We start from the raw sequence: 13,945 nt of genomic DNA on the forward strand, positions 1-13,945 counted from the left end.
AGGAAGGAGCCAGGAAGGAAAAGACAATGACCAAAGTCAGTATCTTGCCTGAGGTTGTGCAGCTTGATGGTGGCAGACCCAGGGCTTCCGGCTTCAGGGTGTGTGAACATAATCACCTCCACTAGACTTTGATGTTACCTTCTCCCCACCACCCCATTTTGCGTAATCACAGAGATTCTAACCATTTTCCATTATTTTTCCTCCAGGTCTCCCGTGGATGTTGATCTCCTTGCAATATCTGGTGGTAGAAATCCTGATCTTTTGACTGATTTACCTAACATTTCCAGTGTGTAGACCCTCTGACCCAACCATTTCCTTCTGGGTTATTGTTCTAGAGAAATACTCTACCCAAAGAGGCACACACAGGATGTTCATGGCATCAGCACTCTTAGAAACAACCTAAATGTCCATCCACAGATGAGCGAAAAAGATATTTTTGCTCATTCCTATCACAGAATACTATGCAGCAGGTTAAAGAAGGAAATAGATCTGTAAGTGCTAAAAGACTTGTGACTTACAGGGGGGTGAAAAACCAGTTGCAGAATAATACATACGCTATTCTTGCATTCCATAGATATTCATGGAGCATCTGCTCTATGCCTGACACTGTTCTAGGCACTAGGAGTACAGCAATGAACAAAACAAACTCCCTACCCTCGCTGAGCTAATGTTCTACTGAGGGCTAATGGGGAAGCAGGGAATAAATGGTATGTCTGGGTGGTATGCACAGTGAAAGGTATAAGGAGGGATAGTTTCCCATTTTTGTAAAAAGAATCACGACAAAACAAAACTATGTGCTTTTGTAGAAACGCATAGGAAAAGTCTGTAAGGATGCTCCCCAACTGCTGAGTGTTACTCTGGGGCAGTGGTGGGCGCTGGGTGATCGTTCAAAGGCACGTTAGCTTTACAAGAGAATGCACTCACGTGTTACTTGTGCAATGAAAAATTAATAATAGCAAGCAACTAGAACCCTCATACGGTGCTGGTGGAAATATGAAAAGGCAAAACCACTTTGAAAAACTGTCGGCACTTTCTTATAAAAGCTAAACACCTGATTCAGCAATCCCGCCCCTAAGCATTTGCTTAAGAAAACGAAAACCCATGTCCACAGCCCAGATTTGTCCACCAGTGTTTATAGCGGCTTATTCATAATAGCTCTAAAGTGGAGACAACCTAAAAGACCATCATAGGGTGACGAAATGAACACCTCGGATATCCACACACTAGAACACTACTTGGCAATAAAAAGGAATGAGCTACTGATACGCCGGATAACCTAAAAGCATCATGCGGAGAGAAGAAAGCCAGGCACATGAGAACGCACACCATGTGCTTCCAATTAGATGACAGGCAAAACTAATCTACGGTGATAGAGATCAGAAGGCTGGGGGCCTGTGGGGGTTGTGGTTGACTGGGGGAACTTTCTGGGATGATGGAAATGTTCTAGATCTTGACTGGGGTGGTGTACACATGGTGTAAGGATTTGTCAAAATTCGTTGACTCATACGCTTCAGATCCGTGCATTTCACTGCACATAATTTTACCTCAATGATAATAATAAAATCACCACCGAAGCCTGGAGAAGAATAGGCTGGTGTGTTAAGAGTGTTTACTTCTTAAATGGTGGAAATATAGGTGATTTTCCTTTTCTTCTCTATGTTTATCTGGGTTTTTCCAAGGTCTTAGCAATGTACATATATTCCTTTGGTGATCGGAAAAAAAGTTTTAAAAATTACATACCTCATATATTTACAAAAAAAAAGAACATTGTTTGTGTATCTTTTTAATCATTTTTTTTTTTTAAGAAGGAAAGAAAGAGGGAGGGAGAGCGAGAAAAGGACTCCTCTCGGTCCTTTTATTTTGTTTTGTTTTATTATAGTTTCAACAAATATTAAATGGGAGGCAGCAATAATCAGTGCTGATGACTGTAGGAAACAAAATAACGCAGGGCAACAGATTCTGCAATCAATGTACTGTGCTAAGTACGTTAGGAATCCTCGCAGCCAGTTTGGATGCTTAAAAAAGGCCCCCTCCTTCATGACGCCTTCCTTGATTTTTTCCCAAACCTCTGCCTTTGCATAACTCATCTTACCTCCACTCTGCCTGACCCTGGAGGACCCGGTGCTTTTCTTTTTTCTGAGTCCCCAGAGCCAAGCACTGTGAAGGCCAGGATTGGTGTACTTAATTTTTCAGAAAGCCCCAAAGCAAGTCCCAGGCCTGGGTAGGTCCCCAGCTTTTCCCACTTTCACCCAACACTGAACCCATCCCCGGCTGATAAGAAACCGAGAGGGTGACCTCCCAGCCCCAGGGGGGATGGGAACAGATACTTAGGGGACTCCCAGAGGCTCTGTAAGAACTTCTGCCTCACATTTAAAGGTCAAGCCGCCATCTCCCTCCTGCCTGCTCCTCTATTCTGGTTTTCTTGGCCTCTAGTGAGCCGTGTGTGTGCGTGCGTGCGTGCGTGTGTGTGTGTGTGTGTGTGTGTGTGCGCGCGCACGTGCACAGAAGCTGCAACCTGGGCAGACAGCAGTGTCAAGCGCACATCTCCCATCCTGCCCCTCTGGCCTCTGGCGGGGTGGGGTGGGGCTCAGGTGCCCCAACAGTAGGGCTGGGAGAGAGTGTGTTTGCCAGTGCGATCTTGGGCCAGGGAGCAACTGGGCCACTTGCATTGTTTTCTTTCTCCTGCAACACAATAGAAGTTTTGCTGAGGCTCAGGGAGCGTCTACAAAGTGCTCTCCTTCGAGAGCAAGGCTCTGCTGCCTGGGCTTTTTAGGTGACTTTTTATCTTTGGATCCAGGCAAAGGTGTGGAGGGACAGGGTGAGACCGAGGTCAGGGACAGTTGTAGCCGGCTCAGGCTGCTCGCAAAGGGAGTGGTCCTGTGAGATGAGCAAAGTGCCAGACTGCAGGATAACTGGGGGCATGGGTGGGGGCGCACTTCCATCCATAAGATGGGAGCCGGTGACCTGGCTTCCAGTCAAGTCCTATTGAAAGTCCTCCTGAAGAAGGGACTCAGGCATGGACAGGATACTGTTCACACGGCCAGCGAGTTCTTTCCTTTCTAGGTTGAAACTATATCCCAGGTGCATGCTCTTCTCTGTCTCTCTCTCCAGAACTGCCGGTCAGCGCCAAGCCCAGCAACCCTCTCCCACCACGCACCGTAGCTCGAAATCGGCTCCCTGTTTCCTGTAGCCCAGGCTCTGATTCACTCGTTGTGTGCCCCTCACCTCTCTGTGCCTCAGTTTCTTCATCTATAAGTTGGCACCCAAATCATTCTCACCATGATGAGGACTTAATGAGTTAACATAAGGAAAATGCTTCGAATAGTGTCTGGCACACAGTATGTATTATAAAAGGGTTAGTTATGATCATCTTTATTATTACAGGCCATTCTCCACCCAACGGTGTGACCATTTAAAAACCTGAATCAAATCATATCACACCCCTGTTTACAACCCTCCCCTGGCTGCCCGCTCTGCTCGGCACAAAAGTCCCTGCATCTGCCGTCTCCAGACATCACCACTCTGACTTCCTCTCCTCCCGCTCCCCCCATGACTCATTGCTCCCGCCTCACGGGCCTCCTTGCTGCTGCTGGAATGTTCCAAGTTCGGTCCAGCTTGAGGGCCTTTGAGTTTGCCATTTTTCTGCCTAGAAAGCTCTTCTTCACACTGGCTTGGCATTCAGATTTCAGCTTCTTCATTGCCTTCCTAGGACTTTTTCCCAAATCACCCAACTAGGTGTATGCCTTCTTATATTTCTCTACAACAACATCTTGTTTATTTCTTAGCTGTCATTGGCTATGTGTTTATTTGTTGTTTAATCTCTCCCGCCCCCAACTAGAATATAAGCTTCATGGGAATAGAACTTTGTCTTATTCATTGTTTTTCTTCCTACATCTAGCTTAATGTACATCGCAGGTGCTCAGTGAATGTGAGTTAGTTAAATGAATGAAGGAAGGAATGAGAAAAAGACTCCAGGAGTATTCATGAGAGAGATTGTAGATGGTGATGTCATCCATTTGGTGGAGCATTGGATAAGCTTGGGAAATGTGGGAGATAATTTGTTCGAGTTTTTGAGGTGCCTATAACACTGCTTGAAAAGATGTCTGTTATATACCTCACATGGGCCTGGAGCGACCTGAGGAGCAAGGTCACGGCTAGAGCTATGCTTTGGAAGTTTCACCACCCTTGGATTATCTCATCAGGAAAGTCAGTGAAGACCCAAGATGGCTGCCCTGACTTTAGATATTGAATTTTCGTTCAACGTCCGCACATCAGGAGGACAAACGAGATCACTTTCTTTTTCCGTGCCCTGTTTTAAGAAGGAAGAAAACTTGCAGGCTTCAACAGATTTCTATCCTGTCTTATTGGCTAAAAATGTGTCATAGGCCGAATTCCCTATACGGGCTAAGACTCCTTAAGATTTACCCATCGTGAGTGGGAAGGGGTTCATTCTCTCCAGAAGCACACGGCGGCCAAACTTGGAGTTTTGATAGGGAGAGGGGGAAAAAGGTGGTTGAATTTGCAACCAGTGGTGTCTCGAGTGGGTGTAGAAGATGAAATCTGAACTACTCCTACTGCCAGAGAAAGCCAGGAGGAAGCAGCAGCGTGAGAGAATAAGGGGCGGGTAGGCAGGACGCCCCCAGAATTTTCTGCAAAGAAGATATTTTAAGAAGGAGGGAGCTGTCACTGTGCTGAGTGCTACTGAATAATTAAGTAAAATAAGGATGGAAAAATAGCCACTAGATTTGGACTTTGAGGTCCAAGTTGGTGACCTCGGTGAGAGCAGTTTCAGTGGAATGATGGATGTCTCTGGAATTCACACCTGCGTCCCCACTCCCAGTGGCCACCTCTGTGCTTTGCCATCCCTTCCCTAGATTCTGAGGACAGTTCCCTCACCGATCCCTCAGATTGGAAAAGACCAGTGTCATATTGCAGAGGTCTTTACGTGCCAAACTGAGCAAATTATCATTATGTCAGTCAGCAGTAGGGAGCCGCTGGAGGTGCTTGAGTGAAGGAATAACTTGACCATAGCTGCCTTTATGAGATTAACCCAAGAGAGTGATGCGGGATGGAACGGAGGCCGGTGAGACTGGAGGCGGGAGGGGACTCCCCAGTTCTTCGCTTCTGTCCACCCAGCATCCATTCCCCTTCTTCTAGTGCTAAGGCCACCATTGACCTTTAGAAACATCCCCTCCCCACTTTCAGTCCACGAGGGACTCACCCTTTCATCACATGACCCAGACCTGGCTGTGTGAGAGTCAGTGACTAGACACATGACCGATTCCTGGCTAATCAGATGGCCTGACTAGCTGGCCTCTTGGGAAAGAGACAATCTCTGAGTACCTGACTCCAGTTTGCCTGAAGCTACTATGGACTTTTTACTTACAGGAGCCCTTATGTACCTTTTCCCTTGAACTGGTTTGAGTTGGATTTTTGCCACTCGTGTCTTAAGGAGCCTTGAATAATACAGGAACAAGGGGATTTGAGAGATGAAAGTTCTGGATATGGACAAAAGGAGAGTCAGGAGACCTTGGAGATCTCTTCCCGGGAGGGTGGTATAGGCAAGTCTGAAAAACAATTCACTCATTCATTTATTCAATACGTTTGTGGAGTACCACACAGTGGGTAGGCTCTATTTTAGACCCTGGGGATATAGCAGTGAGCAAAACAGATTTAAAAAAAACCCCTTGCCTATATTAAGCATTCGTTCTAGTGGCTCAGGAAACATTAGGTACTTTTATTCTGTTATTACGATGATCAGCATCATCCCCATTCGTAGTGGCAGAAGCTGAGGCTCTGAGAGGTGAAGTCACACAGCCAGTGAGGGGCCGAGTAGAGATCTGACTTCATCTCTTCATAATTTCCAAATTGGCCAAACTTCCAAATTTCCTACCAGGCTGGAGAGAGAGAACAACACACCCACGTGGAAATGACTTCACGCTCCAGAAAGAACAGTACAAATCGGCTGAGAGGAGTAGAATAGGAATTGTCTAACTACATAAAGGCTGCAGGAATCCACTGCAGGATGGAAACGTGATCAGGAGCGGGTGAGATTTGATTCACAAATCATAGTGGTTTTAGAGCTGGAAAAGGGTAGTCGAGATCAGATTAGTCAAGAAGGCTTTCAAAAAGAATGGGTGCTTGTGTGGCAGGGTCTTAAAAGAAGGGAATAGTATTGTAGGAGCATGTATAAGTCCGTGGCTGCCTAATCACTCTGTGTGTCATATCCTCAATCAGATGCTGAATTGATTATTTTCTTTCTTTTTTTTTTTTTCTTTTATTTGTTGGAAGCCGATGAGAGTGAGGAAAAGAAGCCCTGGTTAGTGTGACTTGACAGCTTTTGTTGTAGCTACTGAAATCATTAGTTCCCTGCCAACAGCACCCAGACCTTGCAGGTCTGCAGGCTGGAGATATACACACAATGATGCATTTTTAAAAATTCTCCAACAGGAGCTGTGACTCATACACATTTCTGCGGGGATGAATAAAAATACCGAGAGTGAAAGATGGATTAGTCACTGGGACACAGTTTGCTTTTGAGAACTGAGTCCCCCACAGTTGCCCCTGTTTCTCATTAGCTTCTGAAATTTGGAAACTGAACCCCTAAACTGTTGCCTACCAAGGATATGGGATGAAGCCTGATTGGGTAGGTATGGGGCTTGCGGACCAGCAAGTGGGCTCATGGAGCAGGACTATATGCCCCTGGTGCAGGAGTTCCATTGCACAGATTGTCTACTCCTGGCTCCTATTCTGACTGGTCATTGCCTGGGACCACCTCTAAATTAAAGCCATTTGTTTATTCATTTGTTCACTCATTTATTCATTCAATCAGTCTATTGCAGGTGAGGGAATGTGTTAGGCTCTGTGTGGAAACCCAAAATGGCCTGAGAAAAGGAGCAGACAAAGAGCTAAGGGCAGGAAACATGGCATAAATGTCTACATAGAGACTTAGAGAAAGAAGAGATGTCTTTTTTGTCTAGCTCAGGGATTGGCAAATTGTGGTGTGCAGGCTATTGTTTTAATAAATAAGCAGCAAAAAGTTATATTGAAATGTAACCACACCCATTTATCTACATATTGTCTTTGGCTGCTGTTAGCTTTACAACAGCATAATTGAATAGTTGGAATTCAGACGGTATGACCTTTAAAGCCTAAATATTTACTATCTCGCCCTTTACAGAAGTCTGCCAACCCCTAATCTAGCATGGATCAGGGATTTGCAGTTGTAAAAAGCAGAATCCACTCTAGTAATTTCATTAATGGTTACGGGAAGCTCACAGAATCTCCAGGGGCCCAGGAAGCCAGTCTTAGATGCCATGCCAAGAACGATGCCCCAACCACCCTGTGAGATGGCTCCAGCGATGACCCTGCTGAGCACAGACACCCCAACTGGCAATGCTGACTCTGGGTATGCGAATACCAAAACTTCTGCTGTCACTGCCTCCCCAAACTGGATGCCTCTGCCCTTGCTTTGGTCAGATAAACCAAATACGTACAAACCCTACAGCCCAACAATTCCCTTTTTGGTAGACAACCTAAGAAACTTGCTCACAGATGCAAATGAAAACAAGTATGAGGATGTTATGGGCACTAGTGTTTAGCACTAGGAAATGAATAAGTAGAATATAGCTTTATTGGTTGGAGTTAATATTCATCACTGTAATAAATAGACCCTAAAGTATTTAAAGTCTTAGACCCAAAGGAAGTTTTATTTTTTGCTCATGTAATAGTCCAAGGTGAATGTTGCTGATTGGTGGTCTAGCTCCCTTACACACAGGCATCCAGACCCAGGCAGAGGGCTGCTCTTCTACCTTTGACCCATGGCTTCCAAGGTCACTCTGGGGTCCTCGTCCCAACCAGTTTAGAAGGGAGAAGAGCATGGAGGAGAAGGCATGGGAGACGTTTTTTGGCCTGGCATTTATGAGCTAAAGCATCTTTATCTGACTCCGCTACCTGCAAGGGAGACTGGGAAATGTAGTCCTTTGATGTCTCCTGATAGAGAAGGAAATTACTTTTGGGGAATAACCAGCAGTCTCTACCATGGTGATACACATACACAATGGAATACTAAGAAAAAGTCAGAAGCAGCGCATTACGTTTACGAAAAGCAATGAAGAATGACCTCAAAAACATGAAGTCGAGTGAAAACAGTAAGAGAGCATCAGATGCATAACTGTTCCATTTCTATAAAAATTTAAAAACAATCATAAAACAACACTATTTTTATCTCTTTATATATTTCTACTATGTCTATTTGGATACACATATAGCCAAACAAATGTATGGCAGATGGATAGAAGGAACATACTTTAAATATATCGGAGTGGGTGTCTTTGGGGGAGGGGAACATAGGAGGAGAAGAGATGAGTGATAAAGGCAAAAATAAGCGAAAATAAAACAAACCAGAGGCCATATCCAGATGCCACTGATGGTGTGCCATGACCTGAAGAGGGTGGCTAACTAATTGTGTACTTCTGAGGTGCAAAGTAAAAGAAGTAGCAAAAAGCAATGAATTAAAGAATGAAAGTAACATATATCCATTGTAGAAAATTTAGGAAACATAAGTATAAAGACAAAAACAAATACTCATAATTCCACTGCTCGGATGTAACTACTGTTGTCATTTTTATACATTTCCTTCCTGTCTTTTTTGTGTGGCTATGTAACACATAGCGACAGTGTTGAGATCGCAGTTTTATATTCCACTCTTTTCTCTCTTTTTATCCATTTACCAAGACCATTTTTCTATTCCATTAAATATACTTTGATGGCAGACTTAAAATGACTAAATAATTTTCCAAATCGTGGACATACCATAATGAATTTAATTTAGGCCCTTTCAAATATGGGGCTATTGTAGGTAGCACTGCAGAGAACATCTTTGTGCATCAAAATTTGTCTGAGTGTGTGATTATTTCTGTAGTTTAGAGTCCCTGAATGAGAATAACTTGGTCAAACAGTATAAAGGTAGGTGTGTATATTTATTTTTAAGACTTGCGATGCATTTTAAAGTTGGGAAATCGAGAACACACAGAGGAAAGTGCATAAGACCTAAGTGTAAATCATAATAAATTATTATAAAGTGAACGTCTATGAAATCACCACTGGGATAAGAAAAAGATCACTGCCAGTCTCTAAAGCCCCTATGTGGTTTTTCTGAATCCCAGACCCCTCCTCCCCAACCTGGGAGGAAACCACTGCCCTGACTTGTATGTAAACGCTGGATTCTTTCCTTTATACCTTTCCCATCCAAGTGTGCACCTCTGAGCCCTGTAGTTTAATATCGTCTGCCTTGAGCACTATGTAAATGGAATCGTACCTAATGTTTCTGTTATATCTGGCTTTGTTGGCTCAACATTATGTTTCCTAAATTTGTCCACGTTGGGCCTAAATTAAATTCATTATACGTAGTTCTTTCTCCAACACGACTTCTCTTTTGTTTCTCTGAATCTGTAAGTTTTGTTCTCTGGGTCAGTTTTGCATTTCTGAGTTCCTAAAATTGGGTGGTAGGGAAAGAACTTTTCATGTGTGCTCTTCATTTTTTTTTTTTTTTCAAGCATTTTGTAAGATCTCGTTGTGAGATTATCTATAAGGTCTCGCTGTGTTCTCGCATTCCTTCGGAGAACTGGCAGAGCAGGATTCCCAATGTCCCCATTTCGCAGATGAGGAAACCGAGGCTCAGGCTGTGAAGGAAAGGACCGAGCCGGGAACTTGCCCTCTGCCCCATTTCACTTGGAGAAACAAAGTCATGGGAGACTCCATTGCTATGTCCAGTCTTCTTAAGGAAGCCAGAAAAACTCCACAAATTGGACTTGGACTTTCTTCAACATCTATCTGGTGTCCGCTCAAATGGATACCCCGGATCGAGTGTTGATGTCGCCTGGGTCTCTGTCCTTGACCTTTTCTTCATCCACATGCTCTCCCTGGGTGATCTCACCCAATCCCATGGTTTTAACTATCACTTACATTCTAATAATGCCTACAGTCTTATCACCAGACTGACCCCCGCCTTGAACTCTGGGATTGTGTGTCTGACTGCCCACTCAACATCTCTACGTGGCTATTGAATTTGACACGTTCTTCATCTTCTCCCCTAAACCTGTTCCTCTGACAACCTTCCTCATCCTGGTTAATTCCAACCCCATCCTTTCAGTTGCTCGGGCCAAAAACCTCAGAGTCATGTTTAACACTCTCTGTCTCTGTCTCTGTCTGTCTGTCTGTCTGTCTGTCTCTCTCTCCCCCAACCCCAGCACTTCAACAAATCCTACCGGTCCACTATTAGGATACATCCAAAGTAGACCATTTCTCCCACCTTCCCTGGTATCGCCTGGGTGTAAGCTATCAACATCTCCTGCCTGGACTGGTGCAGTATCTTCCTCACAGCTTCTGATCTCACCCCTTGTAGTCTCTTCTCATTGATCGGTCAGAGGGATCCTGTTAGAACATGTCAGATCATCTCTCTCCTCTGTTCAGCATCTTCCACAGCTTCCACTCGCTCAGAGAAAAAACTAAAGGCCTACAGCCACCTCCACAGCTCACATACCTGGCTTCCTTCTTCCCTCTAACTGCATCTCCTCCTACCAACCTTCCCCCTTATTTTCTCCACTCCTGTCTGTTCCTGCCTTGAAGCCCTTGTACTTGCTGTTCCCTCTGCCTAGAACACATGCAGGACCTGCTCTCTGCCCGCTTTCAGATCTTTGCTAAAATGTCACCTCCTGAGAGAGGCGTCTAGCGATCCTTGGGCCAGCACCCCCTGTTGTCATCCCTGGTTTGTTTTTCTCCATAGCCATTACCACTGTTTGGCAGACATGGTGTTTGATTTCTTGGGGTCTTTATTGGCCATCTCTGCTGCCACTGGAATGTCAGCTCCAGGAGGTCAAGGACTCTTTGTTTTGTTCATTGTTTTCAATGCCTGGAATAGGACCAGGCACTCACAAGTGAGGTTTCTCCCACCCTAGAGTTCAAAACGAGTGTTGGGGATAGTCATTCATTCATTGAACTAATAATCAGGTGGAACTGGCATGGTTCTATGATGAGGGAAACGAGATTCTCACAGTCCAGTAGCAATACCTGAGAAGTGCCTTGGTGTGGATTAAGGGTCAGACACACCTGGGTGGCAGAGCTCTGGCTGATCAGGTGGGAGTGGAAGTGATGTGTGAAACTTGTGATGAGTTTGGATTCTTAAAAGGACCAGGCATCCCCTTCTCTTCCTGCTTTCTCTTTCCACTGGTTGAAATATAGCACTGTACCATCTTGGAGCACACAGGGAACTCCGCAAGTTAAGGATGGTGGAGCCACAGGCTGGAAGGAACCTGGGCCCCAACACCTTGAGGTCTCCATACCTGCCTTGGGTTGTTTATGCCTGGACTATACCATGAGAGAGAAATAAGCTCTATTTAAAAGAATTCATTACTGTTTGAGTCTCATCACAGTGGCTATCTTTACCTTAACTAATACAGTGACCTTGATCGTGTTCCTTCCCGAGCCTCGGTTTCCTTACCTGTAAAAAAAGACAATAATAATAATACCTGCAATAAAAGGCAATTGTGAGAGTTTGACGTCACATCTTAATAGTGCCTGGTATATAGTGAGCACTCAAAAAAACCCAGTAACTTTCTCCCTTTCAACAAAAGCTCCAAGAATGGAATTTGCCCAGGAAATTTGGAAGCAGGCTGCAGCATAAATGGTATGGAGAGGGTGTGGCTATTTGTGTTTCTGCTGGCTAAAGAGGAAACCTTCAGCTTTTGGTGAAAGTTATACTGGGATTGCCAGGTGTCTGGATTTGGACTGGGCAGCCCTATTTTTGAGCTTTCGGTCCAGGAAAAAACTGAAAAGAAAAAAAACCCAGACGTAAAAATGTGTGTCCAGTATGTCTGTTGAAACCATCTGGCATTCTGGCTGCGGAATTTCAAGATATACCATCCAGATCAATCTCCGGCCTTGACTAAGTTGTAGAATTTACCTTTTATGCATCAGCCTCTTTCTGAACCTTTTTAACTGTACCCCTGATCTGGGCTTCATGCTACGAACCTTAGGTCTTTGCTTCATTTGGAAAGCAATATGGTAGAGAGAGGCACCCCTCTGGGACATTTGCATTTTAAGAGAGAAATAGGAAGAGGGCAATGCTTTTTTTAAAGGATAAGGTGATTATAATCATCCAAAGTGGGATGTTATTAATAATTATTCTGGGACAACAGGTACAAACTGGGATTGTCCCATGAAAACTGGGATGTTTGGTTACCCGATCGATAAAAGAATCAGTTCATTTAAGTGGGGAGAAAACCCACAGGGGAAGGAAGGCATATCAGTTAGGATGCTTTAGGCTGCAAATAGAGGAAACTTGACTTAACTGCCTTAAACAATAAGAGAATTTCATTATCTTATTACACAAAATTATACAATTTTTATTATCTTCTTCTTATTATACAAGAAGTCCCGAGACAGGGTGGGTCCACGGTTGGTTAATTCAGAAGCTCAGTGACATCAGAGATTCAGGTTCTTTCCATCTGTCTTATTGCCATCTTCCACAGGTCAGCAGAGTCCTCCCTCGTGGTGTGAAGATGGCTGCCACGCCTCTAAACATCATGGCCTCACCCAGTTGCGATATCTAATGCTCAACCGAGTGTCAGGCAGTATTCTAAGCACTTTGGATCTATGAAGTATGTTAATCCACATATCAACTCTGTGAGGTTGGAACTCTCATTGGCTTGATTTTACAGATAGATACATCAAAGCCCAGAGAGACTAAGTCGCTAGCACAAAGTCACATAATAAGGAAGTTTGAATATGGATTTGAATCCAGGTAGGTGGTCTCGAGAGCTGCAATAATGTCCAAAGCCTAGAAAACACGAAGGCATGCATGTCAGTGGAACAGCCAGGATTCAAATGGTGGGTCCTAAGCATTTTCTTCTCTGTTTTCTCTGGGCTATATTGCCATTGCTTTCCTGAGGGAATATGATTTGGCGAAAATCTTGAGCCCTGGTATCTATTTGGTTCGAATCAGACCTTGAACCAGAGTTCTCTGGAGAGATTTGCTTCTAATAGCAAGGCTTCCTTTGGAGACGTTTTTGACTTGGACAGTAGGGAGGGTGGCTCAACTAAGCGGATTAGGAAGAGAACCATAGCTCCGACTGAAGAACCATAGCTCCTTGGCCTGCATGTCCAGTATTGGGTTCGGTTGTCCAGCTGTTCTGTCCAGTGCCAAGGGTGGAGATGCCTCTGTTTTCTTCTCAGAAAGCTGTTCTTGGTGCTCAGAATGGGGAAAAGACTCCCTGGGTAGCTGGCCTGACTTACTGAAAACTCATTTACACTTGAGATATGACTGGTAAGCCTGCGCAGTCTGATTACTCATTTCTCACCTGGCTTGTTCATCTTGAGATGGACCGAAATCACCCTTTGTTTTTCCTTGCTTTAGTTTATTATCTTGTTTAATTAGGGGTTGGGGTGAGGGTGGGGGCCTTCAAATCCTGAGCCTGCAGAATCTGAGAGGATCTCGTCAAGGAATAAGGAACTATCTAATATTTCCAAGTAGCATTAACTTCTTCCTGGCAACTGTGAATCTCATGCAATAGAAACCAAATGGTATTTCCCACTACTTGCGAAGTACTTAGCAACAGAAACTCTAAAATTGTCTCTGCAGAAAAGAATTTCCCTATCATTATCATCTTTTTTTTTTTTTTTTTCCTTCTCCTTGAACTGACAGATTTTTCTCCTTTCTTTCTGTTCTTTTGGTGAATGATTCCCAGCTCTGGCCTATTTTAGGCCCTGCCCTGGAGATACACACAGAGCTAAGGGCTCCCCATCAGAGATCCTGAAGAGTATGGACAGAGGTGACAAGGAAGGGAAGTCAAGGCTGAAACAGGGCTGGGAAAAGGAAACCTCCCCCAGCCTGTGTTGTTTAGTCATGTTTGTTCAGTGAATTGCTCTGTGCCAGGATTAGCTAGAA

The sequence above is a fragment of the Pteropus vampyrus genome, unplaced genomic scaffold (assembly GCF_000151845.1).
Source record: "Pteropus vampyrus isolate Shadow unplaced genomic scaffold, Pvam_2.0 Scaffold117, whole genome shotgun sequence".
NCBI lineage: Eukaryota > Metazoa > Chordata > Mammalia > Chiroptera > Pteropodidae > Pteropus > Pteropus vampyrus.